Below are 16,824 nucleotides of genomic sequence, written 5' to 3' on the forward strand. Positions count from 1 at the left end.
ATTTGGTGCACCCTGGAGAATTATGGAACTGTTCACACTGTGAACAAGCAAGTGGGGAGAGCTGAGGACTGCTTCAGGATCTCTTCTCCCATTACTTTCAGGACCCCTTGGTCCCAATTAGCGACACGTGGAAAGCAAGCCTTTACCTGGATGAATACAGGAGAGAAAACAAAACATAGGCCCCAGAAGGCCTTGAGGTGGGAAGGCAAGACGACCACTGATCCGATGTCCCGTTTCCAGAAGAAATTCCTATGGAGAGCTCGCTCGAGTCTGTGGCTTGGCAGATAGAGGTGAGGCAATAGGGGGCAGGAGGGGTGGGGAGAAAGCAGGATCTGTGGAGGTGGCTTCCCCGGGTCCTTTCCAGCCTCCCTCTCAGGAGCCCTTTGGTTTCGTAACTGACATGATTCATCCTTTCTGCAGGCGTGAGTCACCCTGAATGGAGGTGAGAGCACGGGAGGTATGGTAGGAGGCCCCACAGGGACAAACCAAATCCTTGTTCACAGGGCTTCTGCCAGGGAACCTGGAACCTGGGGATTCATTTCCCTCACATTTTTCTCTTTTCTGCGCTAGATGCAACTTCTCCCACCTCACTCCCCCTGGCCGAGTGTGATCAGCTCCCTGGACAGACACTCAAGGCCTGCCCCATGCTGCAGAATCAGGCCCCTTGCATCCCCCTTACAGACGGCCTAGACGCTAGCCTGCCCCTACCCACTTAAGAGACAGGAGGCCCTGAGGCAAGCCGGGCTATCCTAGAGGTCACACCCCCCCTCTTAGCCAAAATCATACCCAGAACCCTCACCCTGTCTCTTCCAGAGGTCGCCTAGCTGTCCACAGAGAAGGGACGCTGGACTGATTCAGGGGGCTGGATTAGAAGTCTCACTCTGTCACTTTTCAGCAATCCATGTGGGAGACACCCGTCTCCCTTCTGGCCCCTGTCACCTGGACTGGGTCGGCTCTGTCGCAGATCCTGTGTTGTGCCTCTTCAAGTATGTGGCGCTCTTCAAGATAATGCTACACTGCACATAATCTAAGTTAATATGAAGCAATTCGTCCCTCCCCAGAGGGCCCCCCCCACACACCCCCACCAAGACAGCAGTGATTTTTGACAGGCAGAGATAAGAGTTTTTCCATAATAATTTAGCAGATTCAGGGATTCAGCCCACTGAACTGAGGAGCCTAAAATGTGTCTGAATTTTTATTTGGAAGGATCTGAATTTATTTTATTAACAGATCTGGTCCTTGTGAGCTACACTTGGCATTTATTGTGGAAGTGCCCAGGCACTATTTTGGCTTCAATGTTCTAGGAAGACTAGCTTCTCCAAATGAACATCCTAAATCAAATCACCTCCTGTGGGTCTCCTATTGATTTACGTGGTGACGGGATTAGCTCAATCACAGAAGGACCAGCCCTTGTATTGTGATAGAATCTGTAATAAAACTTGGTTGGTCTTCCTGCAGAGAGGAGATTACTCCTCACTTAAACTCCAGCCCTCCAGATGGGCCTTGGGGGTCCAACAGTTTGGGGCAGGGGCCAGGGTCGGGGTAGGCTGGGAAGAGGGCTGATCCTGCTTCCCTAGCTCAGAAGGCCTGGAGATGGACCGAAAGGTGACTGGAAGCTGGTCATCCATATTTCAGAAGTTTTAGAAAATGCTAGTACAGAGATGTGGTATTTATACTAGAATCCTCCCAAAATCAGAGAATAGGAGGAGGAGCCATCACTGGGAAGATGTTATGGAGTTATGTGTTCTCATGCCCACACTTGACCCCTGTGCAGCAAGTACAGGATTGCATAGCTGGGGCCAAGCAACGCCCCGTACTTCCAGGACCGCTGGATAGCAGAAGACTGCACACAACCTTCTGAGGTGTGTTGAAGCAGAATTTGATGCAGAAGTTGTTTCTAGTTTAAGTAACAAACACTTTACTGAAAAATCGCATGTTGGAAACGTGCTAGGTTCCGTGAGCCAGGGTGGCATCCATCAAACAATGTCTGATGGGCACCACCTTCAGGATATTGGAGAAGAGCATGCACTCAAAGCTCGGCCTCACCACGAGTTGTGCAAAGTCTTAGGCAAGTTGCTCCAGCATCTTCTGCTGGAGAGGGCAGTAATGATGCTGTCCCCGTGCAGGGCCCTGGGAGGCCAACAGGAGCTGTTGTATGCAGAGCCCCTGGCCCAGCACCTGATGCTGAGTAAGCACTCAAGAGTGGTAACAATGGTGACCACGCTGGGCCCCGGGAGCCCTGTAGTGAGATGGGATGGGCGAGGCTGCATATTCTGTCCCTCTGTGGGGTTCACAGGCATGTACATGTTCCACCCTTCGGCCATGCCTGCTTGCATGTTTTCTCAGATTTTAACATCCCTCATAAGGGAGGGCCTGGGAAAGATCAGACCCCTGCCTACCTCCAGCCCCTTCACCCCAGTCCCAGAGAAGGCTTCATCCTGCCCTGGGTTTCTACAAACTAGGGGTCCCCCAGCTGGTTCCACTGTCTCCCTTTCACACTTCTCTTTTCTCTCCTTTCCATCCATCCCGAGCCCCATCCACAGCTTCTCCCTCTAAGTGGTGGATCAGGGGTCTTTCCCTCTCCATCCTTCTCTGAGCTCTGCCTTCCACTCGTGTTAAAGCCCATGTATCTTGTCATCTCCTCAGTGCGGGCTCTGACTCATGTTGGGCTCTCCTCCTTTCTGGGGGGATGTTTGACCATCTGTGGTGGGGAGGGCATGGAGCGGCACCAAGCCCATTCTCATCCCACCCACTCTTTCCCTCTCTGGTTAGACTTTCCCTTTATATCTAGGTCCTCATTGTCTTAAGAAAGAGCCTTGTAAAAACTGCTTCTCCGGCAAAACAATTATCTTGCAATTATGTATCTCAGTGTTCCTTTCATAAACTCCCACGGGGAAATTTAGTGTCAAACAAGGAATTTAGGAGCAAAAAAGCAGAAGCTCCCTGAGAAGCTCTTCCCAACTAACAATGAGAGCATTGCAATTTATCTGCTTTCCCTTTTTGCCCTGGCTTCCAGGAGGCCCAGAGTCACATGTGATAGAAAAATCACAATTGTTAATTTTGTCCTTGATGCAGCAGTTTTAGAATGCCTTTAGTTTTAAGTACTAGAATACTCAACCAAAAGGAGCATGAACAGTAAGGACAGCTCATTATTTCACAAACAGGAATTTGGGGATAGGTGCATCCAGGGATGTTAATTCAGCAGCTCGGTGGTATCAGGGCTCAAGATAGCTTTTCTGTACTTTGCCTGGCTTTCTCCTCCTGTGCCTAAATCACGCGCTCGGATTGGAGCATTTTATTGTCTCCAGATAGCATCCAAGGAAGGAAGGGCAGGACACCCAGCTCATTTCCCCTCAGGTCCTATGGATCAGAACTGGGTCACAAGCTCACCCCGTCCGCCAAGCCGTCATTGACAACGTGAATGGGTTACCCAGGTTGGTTCCTAGCAATCTTGATTTCTCTCCTGGCGAAACATTACTGCCCCAGATTGAGCAAAATCCGAGATCTGTTTGCAAGAGGCTTCTCTAGGAAGGCTGTTGGGTGGGCGCCCAGCGGGTCTACGGGCTCCTCCTGTTTCTATTGTATCACCTTCCTGTGGATCCCGGGGCACAGGGCAGCCGCAAATGAATATTTATCGAAAGGAGGGAGGGAAGGGAGGAAGGGGCGGGGAGTTGCTCCCAAGCCACGCCCCCATCTCCTTACCATGCAGACCCTGGGGATCACATTGCCTCTTACCGAAGTCTGGCATATCAGCAGCAGGGTATGTGTGAAGACATCACTCTGACTCCAGGATGAGTTTTGGGTTCGTTGCCTAAGTACTCTTCCCGAGTGAGAATAAATTAGAAGTTGGCTCCCTTCATAGTCACGGCAAACGGAGCGAGGCAGAAGACGGGGTGGGAGTGGGGGAGGGGGGCGGTTTGCAGTCACAGACCAGGAGAGAAGAGCTAGACAAGAATCATTTTGGGAACCTGAGCGTATAAATCGGGAGTGGGGGAAAGTGCATCCCGGGGGACGTAAATGAAGTAACCTGGCTGCATAGGGTGGCAGTATTGGCGGTTTGGAGTCTTCCTGGAAAGTTCCTCTACCTGGGAAGTGCCCACCCCCCGCCCCAGCTTCTCTCTTCCTCCAAAGAAACAAAGGCCAGAGGCATGGACACTGTTACCCTTCTATCCTCCCGCCCCTGGGGAAAGGGGTCTCCCTGCCCCTCTCCGAAGCCATCCCTCCCCTGTTGGCTGGTCCCCACAGCATCCCTCTCCCTGTGGGGTCTTGCTTTGCCTGTTACCCACACTCCTGAGCAGTTCATGGCTTCCTCTCCCCAGACCCTTCCCCGGCAGCAGATTTCCCAGAGCCCCTCACCCTACAGAGGCACACTTACCCCCACCCCCACCCCATGCCCCTTCCTACCACCTCTCTTCCTCTCCTCCTTCCTTTACAAGCAAGGTCCTGGAAAAGGTCACTTTGCTCTTCACCTGAGTGTTGCCCTGGACCCAGCTTCCTCCTGACTCAGCAGCTGCACCCTGCAGTGCAGTTGGAGAAGAAACAAAACCACCCTGGGTCTCCCCTGACACTCGTCATCACACACCTCTGCGGGCATGCTGAAACCCAGAACGCACTGTTCTCAGTGACTGTGTCTACCTTCCCGCCCTCCCCCACCTCCTTGCTTGCTTCCTTCTAAACTCTTCCCAAGGAGAGACCTCTCCCCTCCCCCACCTGCACCTGCCCTGTGGCTCTGCCCACCCTCTGCCCCTGTGGCACACCCCCACTTCAGTCCTGCCTGACCCCACCCCACCTCAGGCACCAAGGGTGTCCCTGTGGCAACTGCTGACTTATCTCTGTGCACTTCACTTGGATGAGTTTCTCCTGCTGAATTATCTCTGTTTCATTACAAACATGCTGTCCTTCCATCCACCTTTAAAAAACAACCTGGGGGGCACCTGGGTGGCTCAGTCTGCTAAGTGTCTGACTCTCGGTTTTGGCTCAGGTCATGATCCAGTGTCGTGGGTTCAAGCCCTGCATTGGTCTCTGTGTTGACAGTTCAGAGCTTGCTTGGAACTCTATCTCTCTCAAAATAAATAAATAAGCCTAAAAAAAAAAAAACTTGGAAAAAAACCGAAGCTACCCTTCAATTTCCTTTCTTCCCATCATAGCAAAACAAAATGCTCAAAAATTGCCTTCATCCACTGACTCTGTTTCTCTCATGCTATCTCTTACACTCACTCCAATCAGGCCATGCCCCCACACCCTGTCCCTGTCCCCAGCAGCCCTCAAGTTGCTAAGTCCAGTGGTCAGTTCTGAGTCCTCATCCTAGGAGCCCTTCCCCGCAGCATATGACATGCAGAGTGCCTCTTCTCCTTGAAGATTTCCTCATGTGGCCTCCAGGATACCCCTCCCCACCCACCTGCTTCTCTTCCCGGCTCTGTGGCTGCCTCTCTGCCCCCACTGACATTCTTCTTAGCATCGGGTACCCAAGCCCCAGTTCTCGATCTTCTTCTCTCTCCTTTCCACCCTCACTCCCTGGGTGATGTTGGCCATTCTCGTAACTGGGGTGCCTGGTACATGCTGATGGTTCCCATCGTGTGTCCCTGGCTTGGACCTTGCTCCTGTCTGAGCTCCAGACAGCTGATGACTTCTCCACTGGGGTATCTAAGGCACATCACAAAAACTGAACTCCTGATCTTCTCCACCCCACCTCTCCACCCCCAGTTTCCCCTGCCACAGTAAAGGGCAACTCCAAAGCCTTGTTGACCCCTCTCCTCAAACCTGCTCTTGGGCTGTCAGTGAATCTGGTTGTTTCTACCTTGGAAATCCTATTTTTCATCACTTCTACTGCTACCACCCTCATCCGTCACCTGGTGGAACTCAACAGCCCCCTAAATACCTACCCTATTCTGCCTTTGCCCCCTTGAAATAATCCTCAACACAGAGGTCACCTGAAAACCAAGGTTTGACAGGCTGCTCCTTGGCTCTGACTTCTCCCAAGGCCTCGGGTCTCACACAGCAAAATCAAAGTCCTTATGATGCCCCAAAGATCTCATATGATCTACTCCCACTACACCCTGTGGGGTCTGCCAGATACTAGAAAAGTGTTGAACGAGGTGGTTCAGGCTTCTTGAAGGAAGTGACTTTTAAGCTGAGCTCCAAGAAATCAACAGGAAATACCCAGATGAGTGGACCATCAGTCAGGTCTAAGTGGGAAAATAGAAACCACACCAGTTATTTACAGTAAAGGGAATTGGTCACACAGGTGATTGAAAAGCTAAGATGGTGGGTGAAGGAGCAAACTGAGATTAACAGTCTCCTCCATCCCTGGGAGTGTTACCCAGGTGTTCCCCACCTGTTGGCAGGGCACCTGGCAGTGGGACCAGCATGTGCAAAGGCCCTGAGGCTGGAGGGAGGTGGTGTGGTAGAAAAGCTAGAGAGCCAGAGGGGTGGAAGTATTGATACTAAAAGGAGAATGGATTAAGAGGGGGCAGGAAGGACAGCCAGAGGCTAGGCTGTGATGGCTTCATCAACCCTGGCAAGAATTTGGACTTGATCCCAAGAGGAATGGAAAACTGAGGAGGAACGCTCCCACTGTTCCAACCAGCCTCTCCTCAGTGGCTCTCAAACCCATATCTGTCTACAGCCTTACTCAGTCTTCAGAAGGTCACACCTTGGCTCCCACATCTTTATCTCTTTACTCAACATCTTCATTGTCTCTGGCCCCTTAAGCCCACAGTGACCTACATCAGCCTCTTCACCTCCAACCTGCCCAGCTCCTGGCCTTGAAGGTCTTCTGTGGCATCGATAGAAGTGCCATTACATCAGCAACCCTGAGTAGTTCTGCCTGATTCTGACCTCTCTTCCTGTTTCATCCTCCCCATCCCTGTTGAGGTCCTCATCATGCACACATGAGGTGGTGTTGTGATCACTTCCCATGTGGTATCTCTGGCTCTGACCCGCTGCCCCCCCCCCCCCCCCCGCCCCGCCAACCACTGACCCAAGGCTTAGTTTCCTTAGATCATTTGCAGCCAATAGGGTAGAGACCAAGCTCAGCCCTGAGTCTCAGCGGTGGAGACACAGCCCTCACCTCCTTTGCAAGCTGCTGCTATCTTTCTTGCTCTTCCTGTCCCACCATGGGGCCAAACGCTGTTCCCAGCTAGACTAGCCATTCTGGCCTGGGCAGCTTGACTTTCACCACCTTCCTTCCTGGGCATGCCTTTCTCAGCCCTCTGCACACACAGATAGATTCATGCTCACAGGCTCCACCACACGTCCCCTCCTCTGTGAAGCTTTCCTTAACCGAAAGTACCCCTCCCACACGCCAGCCCTCCCGTCTTTGTCCCCAGGCAGAATTGCTCACCCTGACTATATTGCCTTATGCGTTGTGGCCCAACCATGATGACTGGTCATGGGATCTCTCACGCCCAGCTCAGTGCCCGACTGGTGTTGGGTCTCAGTAGCTGCTTTTCATCTCGTGGGGTTCCCTAGGCCCCCCTTTCCTCCCTGGAAAGATGAAGCCTTAGCCCTAGTGGTCTTGCTTGACACTTGTTTAAACAAGATAGGACCTGGGTCTAGTATTTTCCTCTTCCAGAACCTTGTGGAAGGGATTGGCTGGTCTGATGTTGGGTAGGCTGTGCTGTGAAGGGAATGCAATAGGTTAAAAAAAAATCCGTTAGAGGGGCACCTGGGTGGCTCAGTCAGTTAAGTGTCTGACTTCGGCTCAGGTCATGATCTCACAGTTCACGGGCCCAAGCCCCACTTCGGGCTCTGTGCTGACAGCTCAGAGCCTGGAGCCTGCTTTCAATTCTGTGTCTCCCTCTCTCTCTGCCCCTTCCTTGCTTGTGCTCTGTCTCTCTGTCTCTCTCGTTCAAAAATAAATTTAAAAAACACTTAAAAACATTAAAAAAAATCAGTTAGAGCCCTGGATTCTTTTCCATAAATGTGATAGCCAGCTATAATCCTAAATGTCACTCTTTCCAGGTTATCTTTCCCTCACGATTAGGTGGCAGTGATTTTTCTTAAGAGTCAAGAACAGAAGAGCTGATTGTAGATATCCAGGAGCCAGCAGCAGACACAGGGCCAAGGGCCATAAGATCTGGGTCTCGGTTTCTGCTGAACAGGCCTGTGATCGGGGCAGGCTTCAGGCTGGCTGAGCTGGGACCCACACGAGTGCAAAGTGGCTTTATGACAAGTCAACGCATGAAGTGAAACAAGGTCCAGGCAGATAAGAAAAGGCTGGTGACCACAAGGCCCCAGGAAGCAAGACACAAAGGCATTCATATTCCTTTGCACATGCTGCTTTGGTTTCTCCTGATTTTGGTGTAACTTCCTACAGGATTGCCCTGCAGCCCAGTCTCTGGGGCAGGGTAGGGCAGGGGTTAGGGCTGTGGGCTCTGGGCTGAGCGTGGAATCCAGCCTGGCCCTTGCTGGCTGTGTCACTTTGGACAGGTCACTTATGCTCCTGTGCCTCAGTTTCCTCCGCTGTTCATGATACTTAAGAGTGGCACCTCTTTGTAAAGAGTGAGTGAGGTCACCCATGTGGGATAAGGGCAGCCCTTGCTACTCGTAAGCTGGCATCAAACCTCCCCAAGATATGTGTCCTTGGTTTGGCAGACGCTGGCGGGGGTTGTGGTGACAGCAGAAGCGTGGGGTGGTGGGGCACCATGCCGAGTTACATTTAGACGTTACTAAAACCTAAGTGGTTCCTGTTATCTTGCTTGGATCTACATGGTGGATTTAGGGCTTCCAAAATCCACTTGAGGCTTTTTACATCCTCCTCACTATTTATAGTCTAAGCGCTCCCAAATCCCCAGTGCCGCCAGAATCCTTCCCGCTGTGTTTTCTCTGCACCCAAGCTCACTGGCGGCTGCATGATCCGTGGCCCCTCTAAGCCCCTCACTCTGTCTCTTCCAGGATCGACACCATCCTCGGGTTCCTCCCACACATATGCGCTCCAACAATGCTACCAGTTTCTGCCATCCCAGTCAATTTTGAAGGTGTAAAATTCGGTAACCAAACAACAATTCTGTGGCTCGGGTGATTTTGTGTCCGGCTCTTTTCCCTCTGGATTGGAGCTGAGTCCCTTACTCTTTTTATTCCTCCTTCTAAGCCCTTTGCACCTCCATCCTGGAAAATTGATCTTTCACTAGAAACCAGTAAAATGAAGCAGCGTGCCAATGTGGGTCACAGGTGGTCGCCATCGTTAAGAGGGAAACCGAATTCATTCCTCACCCTTGGGAACCTTCTCACTCATGGCCAAACTGTGCCTCTCGAAGCTCATGGAGGGCTCATGACACACAGGCCACGTGACAGGAGGTGACCGTCCCATGGAATAGACAGGGAATGGTCCAAATGGAGTAGGATTGCCCAGGCAGGAATATGAGAGGCAGCATTCACTGCGGTTAGAGCAGAGATTCTTGAACTGACCATCTGGGTTCTCATTCCAGCTCTGCCATTTCCTAGCTGTGTGACCTTGGGCAAATCGATTAATCTCTCTGGGCCTCAGTTTTCCCAATTGAGCATAAGATGGGCATAATATGTGTGTTCACCTAGAATGAGTCAATGTGTAGATAAAGTGGTCTGACTTGGGCCTTGCACTTAGACAGCCATGTAAAAGCTATGATTATAAGACCAGAGGTTTGGTGATAACCAACTGCTTCTTGTAAATGTAGATGGTGCTAGAAGTGTCTGTGTATGTGCAGTTGTGTTAGCACAGATGTGCTCTGGGCTAGCCGGCCCCACAGGGCTAGCCTCCCATCTCTACCAGGAAAGATGCTCCATATCCCAGGCCTAGAAGGAGCACACAGCCCAGGCAGCATCAGCTCCCTCCCAGCATGTGCATGATAAGAAGGAGGGAAGCAGGCAAGGAAGGTGGGGGTGGGGGTGAGGTGGGGTGGGGGGTGGGGGGGTGGTGGGGAGGACCGGGGAGAGGACTGGCCAAGGAAGAGAAACACACTCACACTTATTGAGGCCCCCTAAGGCTTTCTTGTGCATCTGCATCTCATTTGGTTTTAAAACTGCCCTGTGCAGTGGCTATCTTTTCCCTTTTTTTACAGATAAAAAAGCCAAGACTCAGAGGGAAGAAGGGCCTTACCCAAGGCCTCCCACCCCCTGAGGTTAAGTGAGCTAGCAAATATTCTGATGGGGTGGAGGGGGTGGTTGTGAAAGTCTGAGACAAAAGACAGAGGGAGGAAGCCAAGCAGTGCTCAGAGGTCCCTGTCTCTTCCTGCCAAACAGCAAGGGAAATCCTTGGATGCCGATCAAGGCACGAGAAGCCTTGAGGGAAGGGGAAGCTGATCTACCCGTGGGTCAGTAGAAACAGAGGGCAGATCTGGGGGAGTCACTGATCATCAGGGACTATCTGTGGCATCCTCATCCCAGGGCTGTGCTTCTGGGGCCCTTGGAGTCCCTCCAGAGCTGCTCCCTGGGGATCAACAGGCTGCACTGTCGCCTCCTAGAGGAGACAGAAGGAGGAGGATGGTGTGCCTGAACTTGCTGGCCCTTAAGCTCATGAAGGAGGCCAGGACACCTGAGCTGGGAATAAGAACTGTCAACTCAGGAGCTGCCTTGACTGTCTGTGTCACTCTCCGGACCTCTCTGTCAGGGAGAACTCAAGAAAGTGAGTCCCTTGTGTGGTGGCAAAACCAGCCCTTTGGAATAGAAAGACCTGAGATGCACCAACACCCTCTTCCAGAAGCAGAGACGCTGCCACATCTGAGGGCATTCCTGGTGTATGAGCCTGGGGTTAAATGTCTTCGTAGCATGGTTGAGGGATTTGCTGGTGGGGTTGCCAGATAAATACTAGGTGCCCAGTTCAATTTGAATTTCAGATAAACAATAAAAAAAATTGTTGAAGTATAAGTATACTCCACACTATAGTTTGGGATATACTTATACTGATAAAACGATCTGTTATTTACCTAAAATTCAAACTTTCCTGGCTGTCTTGTTCTTTTATTTGCTAAATCTGAGGATCAAATGCTCCAGTTGGAATTGAGGAAGGCAATGTATCACTAATAATTTAAAAAGAAGTGCCAAACTGAGGCTTTGATTTAAAAATTCAGACTACTTTCTGATGCAGCCAGGAATCAAGGCAACTCGAACCATTAAAAGTGTCTCGCTTTCATTCTTTTGATACCTCCCTGCTGAGGGATAAGTCACTCTGTCTACTGAGGATCTAGAAACTTCTTCCTACCCCCAATGTCTGTTTAGAAGTCAAGCTTATCCCTGCCAATAGCATTTGGGTATTGAATTATACCTTCTTAAAAAGAAGAAGGAGAAGGAGAAGAAGAAGGTGGATGAGGAGGAGTAGGAGGAGGAAAAGAAAAAGAAGAAGTCTTCTCTCCAGGGTGGCATTCAGATGCCCATGAGCTCTGCCATCCAATATGAATATTCTCTTAAAAATAAAAATTATGGTGCACTTAAAGAGGAGCATGTTATGTCAGCACTGGTGATAAGACAATTTATTACTGTCTACAAAAAGAAGGCTCAACCGACGTGCTGGAAGCTGGCTCAGCGGGCCGTAAATTATGAGCCATTCTCTCCCTGGCGGAAATAAAGCCTCTTGTCAGTCACCGCACTCTTCCTTGACAGGCCGGCAGGCTGCAGGGAGCGGGCCGTCAGGAACTATGTGCCCATTACCTGCGAGAGCTGCCCGACCTGGCTTCTCCAGGCTCACCCCCCCACCCCGGCCCTGGCACGGCCTCTACTCATGTCTTCGGGACACATGTCCTTTTTGACATGAGAAAAGAAGGGTTTAGGGTCTCCTAGCAGGCAGGAAGAGAGCAAGAAAGCAAGAGCGGAGCTGCGTGGAAAAGGAGGAAGATTCCAGACGGGAAGTCCTCGGCAGAACTCGCCTCTCGGAGGGCACCTCCCTCGGCCTCTCAGAGCTGGGCTTTCCTGGGCGGGAAGGTGGCGTCGCCAACAGGCAGTGCTGGGTCCACCCGTGGCAGCCTGCTGCCTGTGATGTGGTTTGCCTCCTGAACTGAGCGGGGCTCAAAGAGGGCCGTGGGGGACCTGTTGGAGACGGTGAGGAGGGGCTTCCTCTATCCTCCAAGAAGGTGGCCTCCCAGGGCCTCCCAGGGCCAGCTGCACAAATCCAGAATGTAGTGTGAGCAGCACCAAATCCCTCTCCCACGGACCCCACGCCCGCCTCTGACAAAGCTGGTGAGTGTCCCACATCCTCCCTTCCCTCCAGTAGATGCACCACCTTCCAAAAGCAATCTGCGCCATTAGCCCCCTACTATGAGGGCAGCATTTTAAGCGACACTGAGACATATCTGGATACATCCAGGCAAACAGACACGCACACCAGGAACAAATAATATGGATAATTGGTAGGGAACGAATGTGGCTAAATGTGCCTGTTGTCTGTGAGAATAGGATTAAGCGTCTTCAGAGAATGGTTGAGGGATTAGTTTGCAGGGTTGCCAGATAGATACTAGATGCCCAATTGAGTTTGAATTTCGGATAAATAATGAAAAAAAAATTGAGTATATGTCCCACACAATGTTTGGGATATACTTACACTACTACAATGATTTGTTAGTTATTTAAAATTAGAACTTGCCTGGCTCTCCTGTACTTTTATTTGCCAAATCTGGCAGCCCTAGATGGGGGTGAAATATTCCAACTGGAATTGGGGAGCACAATGTATCATTAACATTTTATTTTTAAAAAATTTTTTAAAGTGTATTTATTTATTTTGAGAGAGACAGAGACGGCATGAACAGGGAAGGGGCAGAGAGGGGGGGGGGGAGGGGGGAGAGAGAGAATCCTAAGCAGGCGCCACGCTGCCAGTGCAGAGCCCAGTGCGGAGCTCAAACTCATGAAGCCGCAAGATCATTTGCTGAGCCGAAACCAAGAGTCAGATGTTTACCTACTGAATCACGCAGGCGCCCATCTCACTAACATTTTAAAAGAAAAATGGGCGCCTGGGTGGCGCAGTCGGTTAAGCGTCCGACTTCAGCCGGGTCACGATCTCGTGGTCCGTGAGTTCGAGCCCCGCGTCGGGCTCTGGGCTGATGGCTCAGAGCCTGGAGCCTGCTTCCGATTCTGTGTCTCCCTCCCCCGTTCATGCTCTGTCTCTCTCTGTCCCAAAAATAAATAAACGTTGAAAAAAAAAATGTCAGGCTAAGGTTTCAATTTTAAAATTCAGAACACTTTTCAGGGCTAGGAATCAAGGCCTGTGTCCCACTGAGCTCAGGTATGGCCCATTAGGCATCTAGACAGATTAAAACAAAAATAAATAAGAACAAAGAAAGAGACAGAGGGGAGGGGAGATCACGACTAAATGGGACATCTGAGACTATCTTAATAAGCAGGCAGCAGCATCCATGGGAGAGGTGGTAGCTCCCTCCAAGCCTGCACACTATAGGGAAGCTTTGTGAGCCGTATCTGGAAGAGTTTGGAGGGCCTGGGGAAGACCTCCTTTGCCTTCCCACCCTGGCTTCAGTGGGCTCCATGGTGGGAAAGAGCAGAGTTGAGAGGGGCCCGTTCTCCAGCGCCTGTGAGGGCCCAAGTCAGGAGCACCAAACACCAATGCCCTCACCCTCCTCTCTGCACCCCGCCCTGCTCTCACCGTCAACTCCAGTTACCTCAGCACAACAGACAGCTGTCCAAGTCAGGGGAACCCCTCCCAAACAGTTCTTACTTCTTCTATTTTGTCCTTTCCCTTAACATCTTACCTGCCCTCCTTAAGTTTTCCATTATGTTTTTCCTCCATTTTCTCGTGACTTGTTTCCCCTCCCCCACAATATAGTTTTCTGATGGTCAGCGAGACACTTGTCCTCCCTGTGTAACCCAATGTGAATTACCAGTCTGTCGCCCTTTCTGACCTGGAAGACAGAACTTTTCCGTGCACTGTGTTGGGATAGAGCAGGTAAGAACAGAATGCCCATCTGCTGCCCTGCGACACCCATAAGCTGCCCTCAGCATGAGATAAACTTAGCACGTGAGAAATGATTCATTAGGGCAGACACCGGCAGGAGGCCATGGGGACACACATTGCCCTTTGCAAGGAGGAATCCAGCACAGTGGAGAAAATGTTAACAGCACTGTCTTTTAGCTCCAAATGTTAGGTTGTTGAGGTAAAGGGGGAAAGGGCAGGGTTATGGATGATTTTTCTTTTTTTTGAGGGGGGGGGGTTGTGGACTATTAACTGTAGCTCTATATGAACCAGCCCTTTTAAGGGTCTACAGAATAATGACAACGTTCAGGCCATCGATGTCAAGGGTGCAAGCAGTCCCAGGGCTGTCCGAGTCATGGATTAAATAGAATCTGTGATAGAGTATTTTATCGAACTGTTTCCTAATTACTCGGAAATTAGTCGTTCGTGTCTGCCATACACAGTAATGTGCTAAGCATGCATTCTGTATAATCTGCATTTTGTCGGGTTAACAGAGAGGTGGCTGTACCTGCCACCACTGGGCCCAGAACTCTTTCCATTCTGTATTATCTTGTGCTTTTGCCCAAAGAAAAGGGATGGATCGGGGCCGAGAAGTAGGGAAAAGGGCCATCCCCAAATGAGCATGTTTAAAGGCAAGGAACTATCGAAGTGTCATACACTTTTGCTACCAGCCCGTCATTTGAATGCTTTTCCAGCCAAGTGCATCTGCAGTGACATTCTCCCCTCCCTGGCTCCATCAGGCAAGGGGAGGCTCCTTGCTGACCGTCGGGGACAAGGACCAACTTCTGACAGGGTGAATTATTCCTAGCGCCTGAGGAGTAGTTAGGACGTGTCATGTCGGGGGATGTCTGGGCACCTTTTAGATCAAACATTAATAGCCCATTCTGGCCCCAGTAGTTCTCTCACATGGTTGCAATCCTGCTTTTATTGTTTCTGTATGCTTCGCATAAAGGCAGTGTTGGCGTTTTTTTACATGATGCAGCAAGGCTCATTCACCTGCCTGGGAAGATGTTTCACTCAGGGCTTTTCCTACAGATGCCAGGCAAAAGGTCCAACGCACAGCCCAAAGGGAAGAATAGCCAAGTGGTCATTAAAACTAAGAAAAATGCCATTGTAGTACGATTCTAAGCGTTAGTTGAATAGACAATGACACTAAAAATAACTTGAAGGAGTTAGTGAGATGGCCTGCACTTTTGGCCAGGGGAGAATTTTTCCACGTGTAACATGTAAGTGATCGTCAGGATTTTGCCATCAGCTGGAAACACCAGATTTGACTGAAAAGCCAGAACATTCACTGATGCTGACATTCAGGGGTCCTCCAGGTGGCCCACAGCGTCCTTAGGCAACTCGGCTATCAGGGTGGTAGGTGTGATCAGGGGGAGTTAGATCTCTCTGAGGGCTTGTACCCATGTGCCTCCAGTTTCAGAGTCTATGGGACACCGTACCCATGATCTGGGATGTTAGATGTGGTCCATGGGATGTTTTACTTGGCGTGTAAGAAGTCATACAAAAATAGGAACTTCTTCCCACAGCTAAAGGGGAGGGACAACTGGGAGAACAGGAGGCCATGTGCACCTGCCAAGTGGAAAGTCAGCTCAACTGAGAGTTTGTCTGTTGGGACTCAGGGGTGGTTGGATGGTTATGGAAACAGAAAGCAAAAAGAGTCTCCAAGTCTCTTGAACTAAATGGGGCTTTCTTACATGATTCTCTCCTAAGACCAGCACACGTGATCTTAGGGTCTCTCATTATAACCAGAGGCCAATGTAGAAATCTGTCAGAATGGAAGGTCCCAGCTGGCAGTTGGCTGTATCACAAAAGGTCACAATCATGGACTTTCACTTGTACAGAGACTTTTTTTCTTAGGTCTTTTGAATCACATTGCATATTGAAAAATAACTTGGCAATTTTGATTTGCAACTCAGACACTTCACTTTTCATGTAAACCCCCTGGTACCTACATGTATGTGCACACACACATGGCCATCAGGGCAGTATCTCATGCCCACTGTAAGCTCATCCTTAATTTGGGGTTAGGAAATACTAATGATGAAGAGACTGTCCCTTCTACCTACAGCAAGGCCACCATCCTGGAGACTGATAACAGATACCAAATATACTACTTGTGTCCTGATGGTCTAAGAAACTGAGCTTCACTATCAACACATTTTTATATCTAGTTTTCAGAACATGGACATATCCACAATTCAACGTTTATTTTATTAATTTAATGCATTTTAAAATGTGTTGCTGAATATGCACGGTAGACATCAGATGAAAAACAAAAATTGCCCACTCCATTCCTTTTTGTCACCCCTAGTCCCAGAAGCCACCACCATGAACCATTTCCGCATTTGGCTTTTCTGATGGTTAGCATTCTAATTCTCAATAGCATACTTATATCTCTATCTTGATATTCAGCTTAGGCACTAGCTACTGACTCCTTGCTGGGAAACATGAGGACTTCACACTACATCCTCTCTAAACGTTATTATTTTTCTTTTCTTTTTTTAAAATTTTTTTAATGTTTATTTATTTTTGAGACAGACGGAGACAGAGTACAAGTGGGGGAGGGTCAGAGAGAGAGGGAGACACAGAATCTGAAACGGGCTCCAGGCTCCGAGCTGTCAGCACAGAGCCCAATGCGGGGCTTGAACTCATGGACCACGAGATCATGATCTGAGCCGAAGTGGGACGCTTAACCAACTGAGCCACCCAGGCACCCCAACAGTTATTATTTTTCGTTTTTCTGTTGGTTACCTTTGTAGGTTTCAATCTCACACCTAAATCTCATTTCTTGTTCTATTATTTTCAGACAATCTGTTAATTTCTTTCAACAATACCATGACAACTTTCACTTTGATAGAGTTGATCATTTTATGTACTATTTTATGAACATAATTAACTTTTCATGTTTTGTTCACAGGATGGTTCTAAAA

This window comes from Prionailurus bengalensis, chromosome B3, assembly GCF_016509475.1.
Source record: "Prionailurus bengalensis isolate Pbe53 chromosome B3, Fcat_Pben_1.1_paternal_pri, whole genome shotgun sequence".
Lineage (NCBI taxonomy): Eukaryota > Metazoa > Chordata > Mammalia > Carnivora > Felidae > Prionailurus > Prionailurus bengalensis.